General features: G+C 42.4%; 1 protein-coding gene across 1 annotated transcript in view; it reads left to right on the top strand.

Moving 5' to 3' along the window:
* The window catches only part of LOC128583471 (uncharacterized protein KIAA1671-like), a 223,303-nt gene that overhangs the window by 158,582 nt on the left and 48,335 nt on the right, over positions 1-16,386 (top strand).

The raw sequence follows: 16,386 nt of genomic DNA, 5'->3' as shown, positions 1-16,386 counted from the left end.
GATAAAGGGTGGGGGCGGGGCACACAGTTGCCGTGGGTGCTTGCGCTGCGGAGCTGCCATAAGAGTTCCGGCTCTCATTGGCGCCGGAGCCTCTGGACATTATGTCCCTACTGCGACTGTGGACCAAACGGGTCCTTCTCACGGAGCAATTGTTGTGGCTTCTGATACAGGCAGCTGCTATTTGGAGGTGGCCCCCTGACAGGGTCCAGCCTACCTCCGAATCCCCAGGGCCGAAAGAGCCCTGGTCTTCCCTCTCTTCGGATCTCTCACCCGAATCCCCTCATGTGCCTACACCCCCAGCAGATCCTGGGGACTTTGATTACCTGGGGTCTTCTGCTCCTTCCCACTTGTTGGCTTCACCTCAGGAGTTGCCTGAGAATTTGGCTCCATTCCCGGACATGGATTCAGCTCAAGAGCTACCTCAAGGGCCAGATAGGGTTACTATTCTACGTCATCGGCTTCTGAGGAATAAGCTAAGGAGACGACGAAGCCCTCCAGAGGTGGTTCCAACGCCCGGTTGGGATCAGAACCCAGTCCTAACTCTGCGTCCTCAACTCATAAGGAAGATTCAAACTGTAAGTCCAGATGAGGTTACAGCTCCGTGTCCATTCCCGGACACGGATTCAGCTCAAGAGCTACCTCAAGGGCCAGATAGCGTTACTATTCTACGTCGTCGGCTTCTGAGGAATAAGCTAAGGAGACGACGAAGCCCTCCAGAGGTGGTTCCAACGCCCGGTTGGGATCAGAACCCAGTCCTAACTCTGCGTCCTCAACTCATAAGGAAGATTCAAACTGTAAGTCCAGATGCGGTTACAGCTCCGTGTCCATTCCCGGACACGGATTCAGCTCAAGAGCTACCTCAAGGGCCAGATAGCGTTACTATTCTACGTCGTCGGCTTCTGAGGAGTAAGCTAAGGAGACGACGAAGCCCTCCAGAGGTGGTTCCAACGCCCGGTTGGGATCAGAACCCAGTCCTAACTCTGCGTCCTCAACTCATAAGGAAGATTCAAACTGTAAGTCCAGATGAGCTTACAGCTCCGTGTCCATTCCCGGGCACGGATTCAGCTCAAGAGCTACCTCAAGGGCCAGATAGCGTTACTATTCTACGTCGTCGGCTTCTGAGGAATAAGCTAAGGAGACGGCGAAGCCCTCCAGAGGTGGTTCCAATGCCCGGTTGGGATCAGAACCCAGTCCTAACTCTGCGTCCTCAACTCATAAGGAAGATTCAAACTGTAAGTCCAGATGAGGTTACAGCTCCGTGTCCATTCTCGGGCACGGATTCAGCTCAAGAGCTACCTCAAGGGCCAGATAGCGTTACTATTCTACGTCGTCGGCTTCTGAGGAATAAGCTAAGGAGACGACGAAGCCCTCCAGAGGTGGTTCCAACGCCCAGTTGGGATCAGAACCCAGTCCTAACTCTGCGTCCTCAACTCATAAGGAAGATTCAAACTGTAAGTCCAGAAGAGGTTACAGCTCCGTGTCCATTCCCGGGCACGGATTCAGCTCAAGAGCTACCTCAAGGGCCAGATAGCGTTACTATTCTAAGTCGTCGGCTTCTGAGGAATAAGCTAAGGAGACGGCGAAGCCCTCCAGAGGTGGTTCCAACGCCCGGTTGGGATCAGAACCCAGTCCTAACTCTGCGTCCTCAACTCATAAGGAAGATTCAAACTGTAAGTCCAGATGAGGTTACAGCTCCGTGTCCATTCCCGGGCACGGATTCAGCTCAAGAGCTACCTCAAGGGCCAGATAGCGTTACTATTCTACGTCGTCGGCTTCTGAGGAATAAGCTAAGGAGACGGCGAAGCCCTCCAGAGGTGGTTCCAATGCCCGGTTGGGATCAGAACCCAGTCCTAACTCTGCGTCCTCAACTCATAAGGAAGATTCAAACTGTAAGTCCAGATGAGGTTACAGCTCCGTGTCCATTCTCGGGCACGGATTCAGCTCAAGAGCTACCTCAAGGGCCAGATAGCGTTACTATTCTACGTCGTCGGCTTCTGAGGAATAAGCTAAGGAGACGACGAAGCCCTCCAGAGGTGGTTCCAACGCCCAGTTGGGATCAGAACCCAGTCCTAACTCTGCGTCCTCAACTCATAAGGAAGATTCAAACTGTAAGTCCAGAAGAGGTTACAGCTCCGTGTCCATTCCCGGGCACGGATTCAGCTCAAGAGCTACCTCAAGGGCCAGATAGCGTTACTATTCTAAGTCGTCGGCTTCTGAGGAATAAGCTAAGGAGACGGCGAAGCCCTCCAGAGGTGGTTCCAACGCCCGGTTGGGATCAGAACCCAGTCCTAACTCTGCGTCCTCAACTCATAAGGAAGATTCAAACTGTAAGTCCAGATGAGGTTACAGCTCCGTGTCCATTCCCGGGCACGGATTCAGCTCAAGAGCTACCTCAAGGGCCAGATAGCGTTACTATTCTACGTCGTCGGCTTCTGAGGAATAAGCTAAGGAGACGACGAAGCCCTCCAGAGGTGGTTCCAATGCCCGGTTGGGATCAGAACCCAGTCCTAACTCTGCGTCCTCAACTCATAAGGAAGATTCAAACTGTAAGTCCAGATGAGGTTACAGCTCCGTGTCCATTCCCGGACACGGATTCAGCTCAAGAGCTACCTCAAGGGCCAGATAGCGTTACTATTCTACGTCGTCGGCTTCTGAGGAATAAGCTAAGGAGACGACGAAGCCCTCCAGAGGTGGTTCCAACGCCTGGTTGGGATCAGAACCCAGTCCTAACTCTGCGTCCTCAACTCATAAGGAAGATTCAAACTGTAAGTCCAGATGAGGTTACAGCTCCGTGTCCATTCCCGAACACGGATTCAGCTCAAGAGCTACCTCAAGGGCCAGATAGCGTTACTATTCTACGTCGTCGGCTTCTGAGGAATAAGCTAAGGAGACGACGAAGCCCTCCAGAGGTGGTTCCAACGCCCGGTTGGGATCAGAACCCAGTCCTAACTCTGCGTCCTCAACTCATAAGGAAGTGCCACGGACCACCCTGTCCGAGGGAAAGCAGGGAGAAGGAACAAGGAAAGTTGAGAGGTCGGCGCGGGAATGACAGTCTGGCACACTACGGGTTAAGGTATGCAGCTGCGAATTTTACTGAGAGTATATGTTGGTATTTATACATTTTCCTTCCAAGGTTCAAACAATGCAATCTTTACTTTGTTTATGTTTGCAAATTATCTTTGTGTCTGCGTATGCGGTTTATCATGCATTACATGTTTTCAAGGTTTTGCTCTCTGGAGGGAGGTGGTTTATCAGTAACACCTGCTTACTCCCTCTTCAGGAATGTCAAGGCTTACAACTTCTCTCAGTCCTGCAACTCTTTTCAGTTTCTTATGATCTTATTTTTAAAACAGCTTGATATATTCCTTTATGTATAATGCTTGACTACTTCTATATATATTTTCTATATATTTTTACTCTTATTAGTAACTATACTTTGATTCATAATTAATTGTTGGTCAAACATTAAAATTCCCTATTGATTTGTATTACATATGAAAATTAGTGAAGCAAGATGTTTTTCTAAGTAAAGTTTTACTGTAGGTGGTGATAGTGCATGTCGTGATGGAACATCTTGTTTGCTGTGCCTGCATTGTCTCATTTCACTGACATTTATGGTGGGAAAGTTCTGTTGTGCAGGTTTTTTTGGAGCCATTGAGTCTGGCACAGTCACACTTTTTGTGCTGTTTCTGGACCAGCTACCTTTGTGTTCATTCTTATTGCTTACTTATCAGGACAAACAGACATTCAGTCTAACATGCACGTACATTGTAACAGAAAGCCATACCCTTAGGTTAATGCGATAGAAAACGGCATGCTGGGCAACATTTCTGTTTGTGCGCACACTGGGGGTGCTGGGGGCTTCGCTCCGGGGAGCACAGACCACCTTTCCGTCGCTTTACAACGCGGACAGCGCCACCTCGCTGCGGCTTGGTGCCGAGGGTGCGGCAAGGAAGATTCAAACTATAAGTCCAGATGAGGTTACAGCTCCGTGTCCATTCCCGGGCACGGATTCAGCTCAAGAGCTACCTCAAGGGCCAGATAGCGTTACTATTCTACGTCGTCGGCTTCTGAGGAATAAGCTAAGGAGACGACGAAGCCCTCCAGAGGTGGTTCCAACGCCCGGTTGGGATCAGAACCCAGTCCTAACTCTGCGTCCTCAACTCATAAGGAAGATTCAAACTGTAAGTCCAGATGAGGTTACAGCTCCGTGTCCATTCCTGGACACGGATTCAGCTCAAGAGCTACCTCAAGGGCCAGATAGGCTTACTATTCTATGTCGTCGGCTTCTGAGGAATAAGCTAAGGAGACGACGAAGCCCTCCAGAGGTGGTTCCAACGCCCGGTTGGGATCAGAACCCAGTCCTAACTCTGCGTCCTCAACTCATAAGGAAGATTCAAACTGTAAGTCCAGATGAGGTTACAGCTCACCAGGCATTTGAAATACTTGTTCCACCTCTAGATAGTCACAGTTCAAAACCAACAACATTCATTGTTTCACCAAAGAACCTGAAGGAAGATCTAGCTCAACATCCACAGCTCACTAAAGTTGTTGGAGCTCTAGACCAATTTGAATCAAAATCTCGGTCTTACAAACAAATTCTGCAGAATGACGATTATACAGATCAAAGTATGGATTTACTTTACCCTGGCAGCATACCTCTGGGATTTGTGAGAAACCCAGAGGTGGCTCAAGAGGTCCGTGCACAAGGTGAACTTTCTCAGTTCAATGTAAAAGATGAAAGTCGAAATCCAGAGACCCCTGAGGAGATCCCATCCTCTTTACTCCATCAAGAAACCCTAGAAGAGTACCCTGAGGAAGTAGAACCTTTAACTGAGCAGCAGGCCCCAGCTCAGGCTCCACAGACTTTTGAGCAGGTAGAACCTTCTTTAACAGAGCAGGAGACCTCAGCTCAGCAGCCAACTAATACTGACGAGGATGTGTCTCAGCCAGTGATACATCATGAGGTAAATGTTCCATCTCAAACTCGGGCTGAAATTTATCATTCAGTCTTGCCCAAAGTCACAGTTAAACCTGTAGATCTGGAGCTTACACTAACTTCAGAGCCAAGTAACAACATTGAACCTACTTTAAGCCAGCAGCAGGCCCCAGCTCAGCCTCCAGAGCGCCCTGAAGAGGTGGAACTTTCCTCAACCCAACAAGAGGTCTCAACTTTTGAGGAGGTTGGACTGTCCCCAACCCAACAAGAAGGCCCAGCTCAAAACGTAGAGTACCCCGAAGAGGTTGAACCTTCTGCTACACAGCAGGGAACCCCAGCTAAGCCTCCAGGCCTTCCTGTGGAGGCTGAGCCTTCCATTAGTGAGCAGGAGCAGCCACCTCAGTCTTTTGTGTCTCCTGGGGAGGCTGAACATTCTCAAATCCAGCAGGAGGTCACAGCTCAAGCTCCAGAGTCCCCCATGGAGAATATAGCTCAAACACCACCTAACCATGAGGTGACAGTTCAACTTCCAGGTGAGGATCAACCTTATCTTTATTACTTGCCCAGTGTTACAATTAAACCTCCAGATGTGAAGGTTACCATAAATTCAGAGCCTACCGAAGAGACAGAATCTTCTTTAACGCAGCAGAAGACCCCAATTCAGCCTCCAGAGGATCCTGAGGAGGCAAAACCTTCTGCCACCCAGGAGAAGAACCCAACTCAGCCTCCAGAGCATCCTGAGGAGGTGAAACCTTCTGCCACCCAGGAGGAGAACCCAACTCAGCCTCCAGAGCATGCTGAGAAGGTGAAACCTTCCGCCACCCAGGAGGAGACCCCAACTCAACATCTAGAACATCCTGAGGAGGAGAAACCTTCTGCCACCCCACAAGAGACCCCAACTGAGTCTCCAGGCTTTCCTGCAGAGGCTGGACATTGCCCCAGTGAGGAAGAGCAGCCACCTCAGCCTTTTGTGTCTCCGGGGGAGATTGAACCTTCTCAAATACAGCAGGAGGCCACAGTTCAAACTCCAGAGTCCCCTATGGAGAGTATAGCTCAAACTCTACGTAATCATGAGGTGACAGGTAAACCTCCGGATGTGGAGGTTTCCATAACTTCAGAGCCTGTGACGGAGGCTGAATCTTCTTCAGCCCAACAGGAGACTCCAACTCAGCCTCCAGAGCATCCTGAGGAGGTGAAACCACCAGCCATCCAGGAGGAGACCCCAACTCAATGCCAAAGCTTTTGTGGGGAGGCTGAGCCTTCCCCCAATGAGGAGGAGAAGCCACCTCAGCCTTTTGTGTCTCCTGGGGAGACTGAACCTTCTCAAATACAGCAAGAGGTCACAGCTCAAGCTCCAGAGTCCCCGATGGAGAATATAGCTCAAACTCCACCTAATCATGAGGTGACAGTTCCACCTCCAGGTGAGGATCAACGTCATCTTTATTACTTGCCCAACGTTACAGTTAAACCTCCAGATGTGGAGGTGACACTTCCACATCCTGAGGTGACACTTCCGCATCCTGAGGTGACACTTTCGCATCCTGAGGTGACACTTCCACATCTTGAGGTTGCGGCGACACTTCCACATCCTGAAGTCACAGTTCCGCATCCTGAGGTGACACTTCAGCATCTTGATGTGACACTTCCACATCTAGACCAGATGGAGACTCGGCAGACAAACCCAGCTGAGGTCACAGTTAAGCTTTTGGACCAGGAACTTACCATGACTTCAGAACAAACTAGAGAGGTTAAACCTTCTCCAACCATGCAAGAGACTCCAACTCAACCTCTAGAGGTACCAAGGGATGTAGTAGCTCCAGCCTATTATGAAATAACAGTTCCAACACCGGGTCAGGATCAAGCCCAGCATACAACATCCCCTGGTGTCACGATCACAGTTTTACCTTTGAGCCTGGAATTTGTTGTAACTTTAGCAACTACATCAGAGGTTGAACATCCTGTGGCTCTGGAGAGGATGGCAGCTCCCCATCCAGACCAGATTCAGACTCAGCCTCCAATCCCTACTGAAGTTACAATTCAAATATCCGACTCGGACATTACCGTAACTCAAAATTCGTTGCCAAATTACAACATGGAACAAGAGATTGCCAATATCAACACCGACATGAACACCAGCATATGTGAGCTCTGTACCTGCAGGGATGAGACACTGTCGTGTGTTGGTCTCAGCCCAGAGAAGAGACTCCACCGAGTGCCTGTGCAGGAGCCTGAAGCCTATAATGGCACCTTCACCGTCTTGTAAGTCACTTACCCTCATTCGTTCTCTGCATCCTGCCTCACATGGCAGCCTTTTCCTTGAGACACTTGTGGGCTTTCTTCATTGGTTGACTTTCTGCTTTTACCTTTTACTTGTCAGATTTTCCTTATCCTCATTCTCCTTTGTACTATTGTGCCCTTTCTCCAAACTTTTACCTGTGATTACTCTTTACTTCTTTATCCATTTCTCTTTAGTCCCATCATATCATTGCTTACCTCTTCTCTTCTGAGTTTGCTTCACTCTCTTCACAGAAGCATATTCCTCTGGGTGGCACCTGTGGCTCAAGGAGTAGGGTGCCAACCTCATATACCAAGGGTGGCAAGTTCAAAGCCAGCCCCGGCCAAAAAAAAACACACAACCCAGGTCTGTCATTTATTAGTTTTGTGACCTTGGGCAAGTCATTCCACTCTGTGGCTCAATTTCCTCATCTTTAATATGGAGATTGTGATACTTACCATTTCATAGGATTGTTGTGAGATTTAGGGGTGGGAGTACATGTAATACTTACATGTGTATCAGTGCCTAGCATATATATGAATGTTAACTATTATTATCATTATTCAGTCCCTTAATTATGTCCAGGCCTCATCTTTGTACCTGGTTTCCTGTATGTAGTGCCCATTTTGTGCCCAACTCAGGGCAGAGTATGACATTATCTCTAGAATATGAAAATGATAGGTAGGAAGAAAAGAAATAGGCATCAAAAGGGAGGTGGTTTATAATTAAGTCCTAAAGAGATATAGAGACCATAGATGCTGTAATTCACCAGAATCTATAATCATTGAGGTGTGGAGGTCAGGGAAAGCTCCCTGGATAAGCTGAAACTTTGCCTGGGGCTTAAAAAGCATCTATAATCTGTTAAAGAGAAACATTGGGAGTAAAGCCTAGGCAACGGCATGGCTGCAGGAAGGATGGGGATTTAGAAGACCAATCTTGCTTCCAAGAATTGGGTTAGGAAGCAGTGGAAAACGTGATTATGAAAAACCTTGAACATCAGATATGGGAGTTTGAAAGTTATATGCAATGAGGTATGGAGAGCCATGGAAAGTTTTTAAGCAAGAGAAAGAAATGATTAAGCGCCGTGCCTCAGTCGGTAAGGCGCCGGCCCCATATACCAAGGGTGGCAGGTTCAAACCCGGCCCCGGCCAAACTGCAACCAAAAAATAGCCGGGCATTGTGGCGGGTGCCTGTAGTCCCAGCTACACGGGAGGCTGAGGCAAGAGAATCGCTTAAGCCCAGGAGTTGGAGGTTGCTGTGAGCTGTGTGAGGCCACGGCACTCTACCGAGGGCCATAAAGTGAGACTCTGTCTCTACAAAAAAAAAAAAACTTTAATGAATTATTTTTACAAGACTATGACTTGATATGTGTTGCACTAAGTGAAAATTCATTAGCATGTCATTACTGCTATTACACAAGGATCAGCCAGATCTGCATGAACATGAATAAATGATACAACTACCCTGAATGGATGGTGCCTGCTGTGGGCACCCGTCTCCATGTGGGGTTTTATGTGCCCATAAAAATAGCTGGGAATAGGGATTGAAGGTACAAATGTCTGTAAGAGGTGAGCTGCCCATACATTCAGGGAGAGCCCTGAATAACCTCTGTCATCGCCTTTTATTGACACATTACACAACAGGTGTGCAGCCCATGTACTAGGATCACATGCTTAATGGTCACTAAGTGCTCTTCCCCCGTGGGCTTGACTCCCACCCTGTGCACCAGGATTGTTCAATGTATAACACCTGCTTGTTAATGAGCTACCGATCTTATCTCATTAACACTGGCAGCTGCCTGAGGGCTTGCCTCCAGGTGGCCAAACATCTCCGTGCTAGCTAGGAGACTGTCTCATTCCCAGTGCCTTCTTCAAGAACCGGTGACCGCTTCCACAAGCTTGGTGCATGATCTCTTAGAGATGGCACAATTTAGAGTCAGACTCATTTGAGGTGCAAATCTGAGTTCTACTGTTTGTTAGCAAGCTTTATCTCTGAAGTTGTTACCTCACTGTTATTTGGGGCATGTTGTGAGATAAAGTCTCACACTATTGTCTCAGGCTATAGGGCCCTGGTGTCTTAGCTCATGGCAACCTCAAATCCTGGGCTCAGGCCATCCTCTTGCATCAGCCTCCCAAGTAGCTGGGCTATAGGTGCCCGCCACAACACCCAGCTAGTTTCTCTACTTTTAGTAAAAATAATATCTTCTCCTTGCTCAGTCTTGTCTCCAACTCCTGAGCAACCACCCACCTTGGCCTCTGAGAGTGCCAGGATTACAGGTGTGAACACCACTCCTGGCTTTGAGCTTATTTTTTTAGTGCATAGAACATCGTCTCTCCCGACCAACAATTAGTAGTGGCTATTATCCATTTGTCAGTAAATTCAAGTATTCTGTCTGCATTCTTATAAAAAAGGTGGCTGACATTTTGTACTTTTGATGATGGCAAAAAAATGATCCTAGTTACTATTGAAGGAATTGGAGAACTTTTTCTTCCTTCCCAGTCCTCATGTTATTCTATGGAAGAGGATAATTATATTTTCTGGAGTTGAAATTTCAAGAGAGTATAATTTATATAGTTATAGCATATTACATATATTTTGATCCTCTGATAGCCATTAAGACCAAATTGTCTAGATAGGCAATGCGTGGTTTTAGAGCACAGTGTGAATAGGCTTAATAGCCCATAAGACTCTTCAGAAGGTTTTCAAGGTCAATCTATTTCCGTAAGACTACTCAGATGGTTTTAACCTTTTCACTCTCTGGTTTTTTTGCAAGTATAAAGTGGTGTTCTCCACAGACTGCAAGACATTTGAGACAGAGATGGATGGAACACAGATGTAAATGTGAGTGAGAATCCAGCTGTTATTTACAAAATCCAGCATTGAAGCATTTTCCAGAAAAGTAAAACAATGCATCTCATCTATTTTACAAAACAAACTTCTTGTTCTTTTTCATAGTCTGTGTTATTAATGTTCACATGTCATTATTTAAACATAAATTAAATACATTTTAAAATGTATGACTGATTTATAATATACTAGATATGAATAGATAACTCAAAACAACAAAGTTCTTTGCTCTTTTCAACTATTTTTCCAGAGTCTAATGACATATGAAAATAAAATTAAGGTAAAGATATTTTATCTAAGAGTCAAGGCTAACTACTAGGGACTAAAAACTTAGGACTAATCACAGTAAAACCACTAGGAGAAATGGAGAAAAGAAAGATATTTCTCATAAATATGGACACCAGAGAAAGGAGCAAACAGGGTTAAATGAGGAAAGAGTTAATCACCTCTGCCCTACATTTCTGCCATCCTGGCAGGCATTATTTCAGATGACCTTATTTTCTGCTGTTTTCACAAGTTTCTACAATAACACAATTATCATTGAAAAGGCCATGGAAAGTCACTGGTACGTCCTTTCAGGGATGATTAACTGTCTGTTGTTAAGAAGAGTGTTTCTGGGTGGTGCCTGTGGCTCAGTGGGTAGGGCCCCAGACCCCATATACTGAGAGTAGTGGTTCAAACCTGGCCCTGGCTGAACTGCAACAAAAAAATAGCCAGGTGTTGTGGTGGGCACCTGTAGTCCCAGCTACTCAGGAGGGTGAGGCAAGAGAATTGTCTAAGCCCAGGAGTTGGAGGTTGCTGTGGGCTGTGTAATGCCACGGCACTCTACCAGGGGCAATAAAGTGAGATTTTGTCTCTACAAAAAAAAAAAAAAAAGGTGTTTCTTTGTATTCAATATATTCAATATGCATTTATATTCACAAAATTTTACTAGTACATTTGTGAGAAAATGTCTTGCATTATTTATGATATATTTATATTTTTCAACATTTTGGGTGTGGTTTATATTTGTAAAGTCTGTATCCATACATTTCTAACTAACAATGCTTATTTAATTATAATAAACTTAGTAGCATGTCGACATCTTAAAAATATTTAAAAACTAACATTTAAAGACAACTGGAATTATGATACATAATTATGATACACATTCCAGACAACTGGAATTATGATACATGTAAGAATCTATTCTGGTTATTTTTTTCAGTATTAGTGCAATTAAATACATTATCATTTAGACATATTAAAATTATGTTTAGAATAAAATTTTAAGTCACTCATTTAATAAAAGAAAACCAAATATTTTCTCTTACACATGATGCTTTGGTGATAAAAAAAATTATGTTGAATCACATTGTTAACAAACACAAATATTTTATCCCATTAAAAAAATTATAAAAACAGTAGAACATATTTATACATTATAATCCCAAATGTCTTTCTCTGTCTGACTTTTATATCAGGATCTTTACAAAGCTTCATAAAATTCTATTTAGCTATTGACCTGTAATGAGGAGGTCAGATTAATTACACCATTACAAATAAGTATGATTATCTAGTTTCAATGCTAATTTCAAATATCAAATATGAAGCAAATACTACAGCATTTTTAGATAATAACATTTGATTACATCTTCTTCTTAGCAAAGTATCTCAAGAATGGATGAGAAAGTATCCAATGTATTCAGCCCTACTATGAAACTAATTTATGGTTTTCATATGAAAGCTATAACCCAGTTATAACCTAAGAATATGGGGAAGTGGGAGAGGAGAGGAGGGGGGAGGTTGGGTGAAGAGAGAGTGATTGGTGGGACCACACCTATGAGACATCTTACAAGGGTACATGTGAAACTTACTAAATGTAGAATATAAATGTCTTAACACAATAACTAAGAAAATGCTGTGAAGGCTATGTTAACCAGTGTGATGAAAATATTTCAAGTTGTATATAAAACCAGCACATTGTACCCCATGATTGCCTTAATGTACACAGTTAATAAAAATAATAAAAAAAATTGATTACATAGTTTTACAACAATGCTGCAACATACTGTATATAGTAATGAAATTTTAAAATAATATATATGATTGCATAATAAACAAGAACTTGCAAAAATTTGTGGAATATAGAAAATTCTAATTAGGAAAAATAAAACTTATCCCAAGATTACACAGGGTGAAAGTGTGATAAAGTCAGTGAATTTGGACACTGTTTAAGTTTTAAAGTGTAAGTCACGCTTCTTAGGTCAATGTTCAACCTGAGAAGTACCATACAGTTATTAACTGCTGTTAACTTCACTGTGTTTATAAAAATCCATCAGAGGCGATAGGATTCCTTTAGGTATTCACTAGCTTCACATTTTACAATGCTTTTAGAAATCTTCTAAAAAATAAAAAATAAATTCTTACTTAACAGGGCTTATGCTTTACAAGTTCTTCAGAAGTTTATACCTCGGTAAACCCTTTAAACTGTCAATCTGTTTTTATGAATTGGAAATACATGGTAGGAAAAAAAGAACTGCAGGTTTAGTAATGTGTACCTCTTTGTCGTGAAAATACGTTCAGTTATGATAAAGATTAGAAATTCAAATTATCTGGGTCTGGTAATGAGCAAAACACATGGAGACTCGGGGACTGGGGAAGAGGGTCATGAGCAAAGCATGTGTGTGATTGAGCTGGGGTAGCATCCGGCTCCACCCCAGCAGATGGCTGCCCATGGCGAGGCAGGCCTGGCAGGGCCACTGCCAGATACTCCCATTTTTTAAGAAAGATGGATAATCTAGATCTTTATATAAAATCTCTTTTTTGTTTTTTTTTTTGCATGTTGACAAAAGGAAAAAGAAAACAACTATGTGCTTCAGTAAACATGCTTCTTCTTCTAAGTCACCTGGTAGTGACTGACACCTGTGTTACACAGGCGGAGTGCTCTCCGCCTACATCTCTATACCTACAGGGTGAAAGTTTAGAAACAAAACATTGCAATCTGTATTTGAAAATTATATATGCAAAATAATTTTATGACATCATCCTCTTAAAAACAGACAATAAAAATGTTGTCTGCGGACAGCTTGATTATACATAACTTCCTTGCTGTCAGACCTTTGCAGACCAACTTGTAGAAACCCTGCCCGAAACCCCTGAACTTTCTTTTTAAGATCTCTTATTCTTCAGTCATAGAAAAAAATATTTTTGTTTACCATTTAGGCAATAAGGCACAGGTTTGTTTCTAATTACTAGCTTATGATATTTTCCTGCTGAGTGGAGGACAATGATTCACTATGTTCTATAGTTATATAGATCTGGTAGATAGAGATATAGAAACTTCTGAGATAGAAGAGATTTTTTTGATATTTATCCATAGACTAATGTTATATTTATTTGTATTTAATATTCTTAGTATGTTTCATGAGGACAAATTCTATCCATACTTTGGCATTTGTAAATAAATATGCCTTGTAATTATTTTTCCCTTCTTAACTGTTTAGGTGGGTGGAGAAAGAATTTTTTTCTTTTAAAAGATGTTGAAAGGCGGTTGCAAAATGATATGCTTCTGCATTTTACGGTGTCTAGCATATAGTTAGCTAATACGACTGTGTAAACCGAAATAGGGTTTTCTCCAGGGGTCCTCAAACTGTGGCCCACGGGCCACATGAGGCGGTGTGATTGTATTTGTTCCCGTTTTGTTTTTTTACTTCAAAATAAGATATATGCAGTGTGCATAGGAATTTGTTCATAGTTTTGTTTTTTTTTAACTATAGTCCGGCCCTCCAACTGTCTAAGGGACAGTGAACTAGCCCCCTGTTTAAAGAGTTTGGGGACTTCTGGAAGGGCAGCTTTTATCCCAGTTGCTCTTAGTCAGGAGGAAATTCTTCTTCAATTATATGGCTTAGAAATATGTGTCCTATTCCTTGGACTCTTCTTGTCTTTCGTATGAAGAAACTGTGTGTTCCACTGAACCCCACTGTGTTCTTGTTACATGCACATAAAGTCCTTCACGTTTGTCTAAATAAGCAAGATGTGTCTCTGGCGTCTTGGAGTCTCTGGAGGCCTGGGGTTTGGATTTTCAGGTCACTACTTACAGTACTTCCAGAGAGCAAGAGCAGCGGGGGAGGGGCATAAGGCAATGGACAGTTTATTAATGTTAACATGTTAACATGTCATTATTTAAAAATGAATTAAATACATTTTAAAATTTATGGCATGATTTATAATATACTCAATATAATGAATAACTCAAATAAACAAAGATCTTTGCTCTTTTCAACTATTTTTCAAGAGTCTAATCAGATATTTTTAATTAAAAATAAAATTAAGGTAAAGATATTTTATCCAAGAGTCAAGACTAACAACACTTCCATAGAAGAGGGTTGTGGTTAAAAGACATTTCCACATCTTTCCCAGCTACTCAATATTTTGTGCCCCCAAGTGAAAAGTGCCTATGTCAATAATTATATTCTGAATCAGAGTATTTCTGATTGCAGTCATTACCAAAAAGAACTTCAATACTTATGTAAATTATAGACTATTTTCTTTGGATTCCAGTGAAGTTTTAAGTTTAAAAAAAAAATTATCAGTGTTTTTACAGCAAACAATGTGGGGGTATGTAAAACGTTCCTAGTCTGACATAATGTTTATGTGTAAATTAATATATTTAGAATTCCATAGCATTATACTTTTCTTGAGTAAAATTAAATATGAACATACTTTAATATAAATAAAAATTAATAATAACTAGTATACCCTGAAATAAAAGGGAATATACATGCTTGAAATCTATAAAAAGCATAACGAGTGCAGTATATTTAAAAAAAAAAAAATTGAGCTTCCCTCTGACTAAAAAGAGATGACCCAAAAGAAAATCGTTGCAATTTGAATGCCACAGACTCCCAGCTGTCCTTTCTGACTTAGTGGGTGACTAACAAGTAGACTAATTTAAGTTTAATATCTCTTCTGTTCATTTATTAGTGGTGTGAAGAAGCATTAAAAAGGCCAAAAGTCAGACAACAGGAGAGAGAAATAATAACATGCTAATAATCTGCTGAGCTGGAGAACTGTGCATATCTGGGAAGCGGGTAGACTCATTATCTTATTCCTGAGAAGGCATTCATAGCGCTTCAATTTTAACCTACCAAGTAATCTAAATCCATGTGCAATTTAGTAACTAAATCTGAGTATGTAACAACCAGAAAGACGCCAACATTTCAGCACACGTGTATTTCCTATTTAATTACTTAGAACTACATGCAATTACATTGCAATGAGGCATTTAGTGGTGTTTCACACCTGTTGGAGATTAATGTCATCATCATTTTATAATCATTCCTAATTGGATGGTGTCATCCTACACAGAAGAACAAAAATGTACGTAAGAAACCTGTAGAAAATGATTAAAACTTTAGGAAAAAAACTCTAATTTTCTGTTTGAAAGAAAACACACTGTGAACTACTAAATTAAATGGCAAAGACAATATTAAATTGAGCAATGTGAAAAAATAAATTGTTCCTAAGGCGTTTTAGTCTAAAGATGGAAATCAGAAGACTTGTTTACACCTTTCAGATGTGAAATGCTAATGAGGAATGACAGCAGCTTCTAGGCAGAAGTTTTTAGAGTATGTTTGTGTCATACAGATGAAAAGAAATCAACTATAATTAGGCAAGCCGTTCTGATCGCTGGTTTGAAGATCAACAGTCCTTAGCCACTGGTCTGTGATCAGTGATTGTAAGACAACCAGACTACTGAGACGACAGGTGTTGTCAGACTAACTGGAGAAAATGGAGAGAATGCAGAGAGCGTGTGTGAACCAGAGCAGCGTTGAAATGTCAACACTTCCATAGAAGAGGGTTGTGGTTAAAAGATATTACTCATTTTAGATAAAAATAAAAAGAAGTATCCTAATTGTACGAATGATATGCAATTCTATGAATAAGTATGTGTAAAAGGCTGTGGGACTCTGGTTGTGCCCTCCTCAGGTATAAAAAAGGGGAAAGAATATTTTCCCCTCAAGTTTGCAGTGAGAATAATTTTCTTGAATTATAAGAACAAAATGATAAGAAAGTTTTTCCTTGAGTTACACAAGTTTCCATTGATGCAATGTCTAACCTCACTCAAAAATATGTTCTCAACTCTCACACATAAGAGTGTGTCCATGTATAATTTTGGAAATGGCAGAAGACTCTCCTGAAAGTTGGTATCTTTGATTCCAGATGTTCTGTAGACTAATGTTTGGGAAATGTGGCTACAAACACATTTAAGGGGATTCTTTGGTTCAGGACCTTTTCAAAGCCTATAAGATGCCTGTTCCTGGTGACTCTACAAAGTTGTGTG

This window comes from Nycticebus coucang, chromosome 4 (genome assembly GCF_027406575.1).
Source record: "Nycticebus coucang isolate mNycCou1 chromosome 4, mNycCou1.pri, whole genome shotgun sequence".
NCBI lineage: Eukaryota > Metazoa > Chordata > Mammalia > Primates > Lorisidae > Nycticebus > Nycticebus coucang.
The sequence above is the reverse complement of the archived record's forward strand: the minus strand, read 5'-3'. Positions and strand labels throughout refer to the sequence as shown.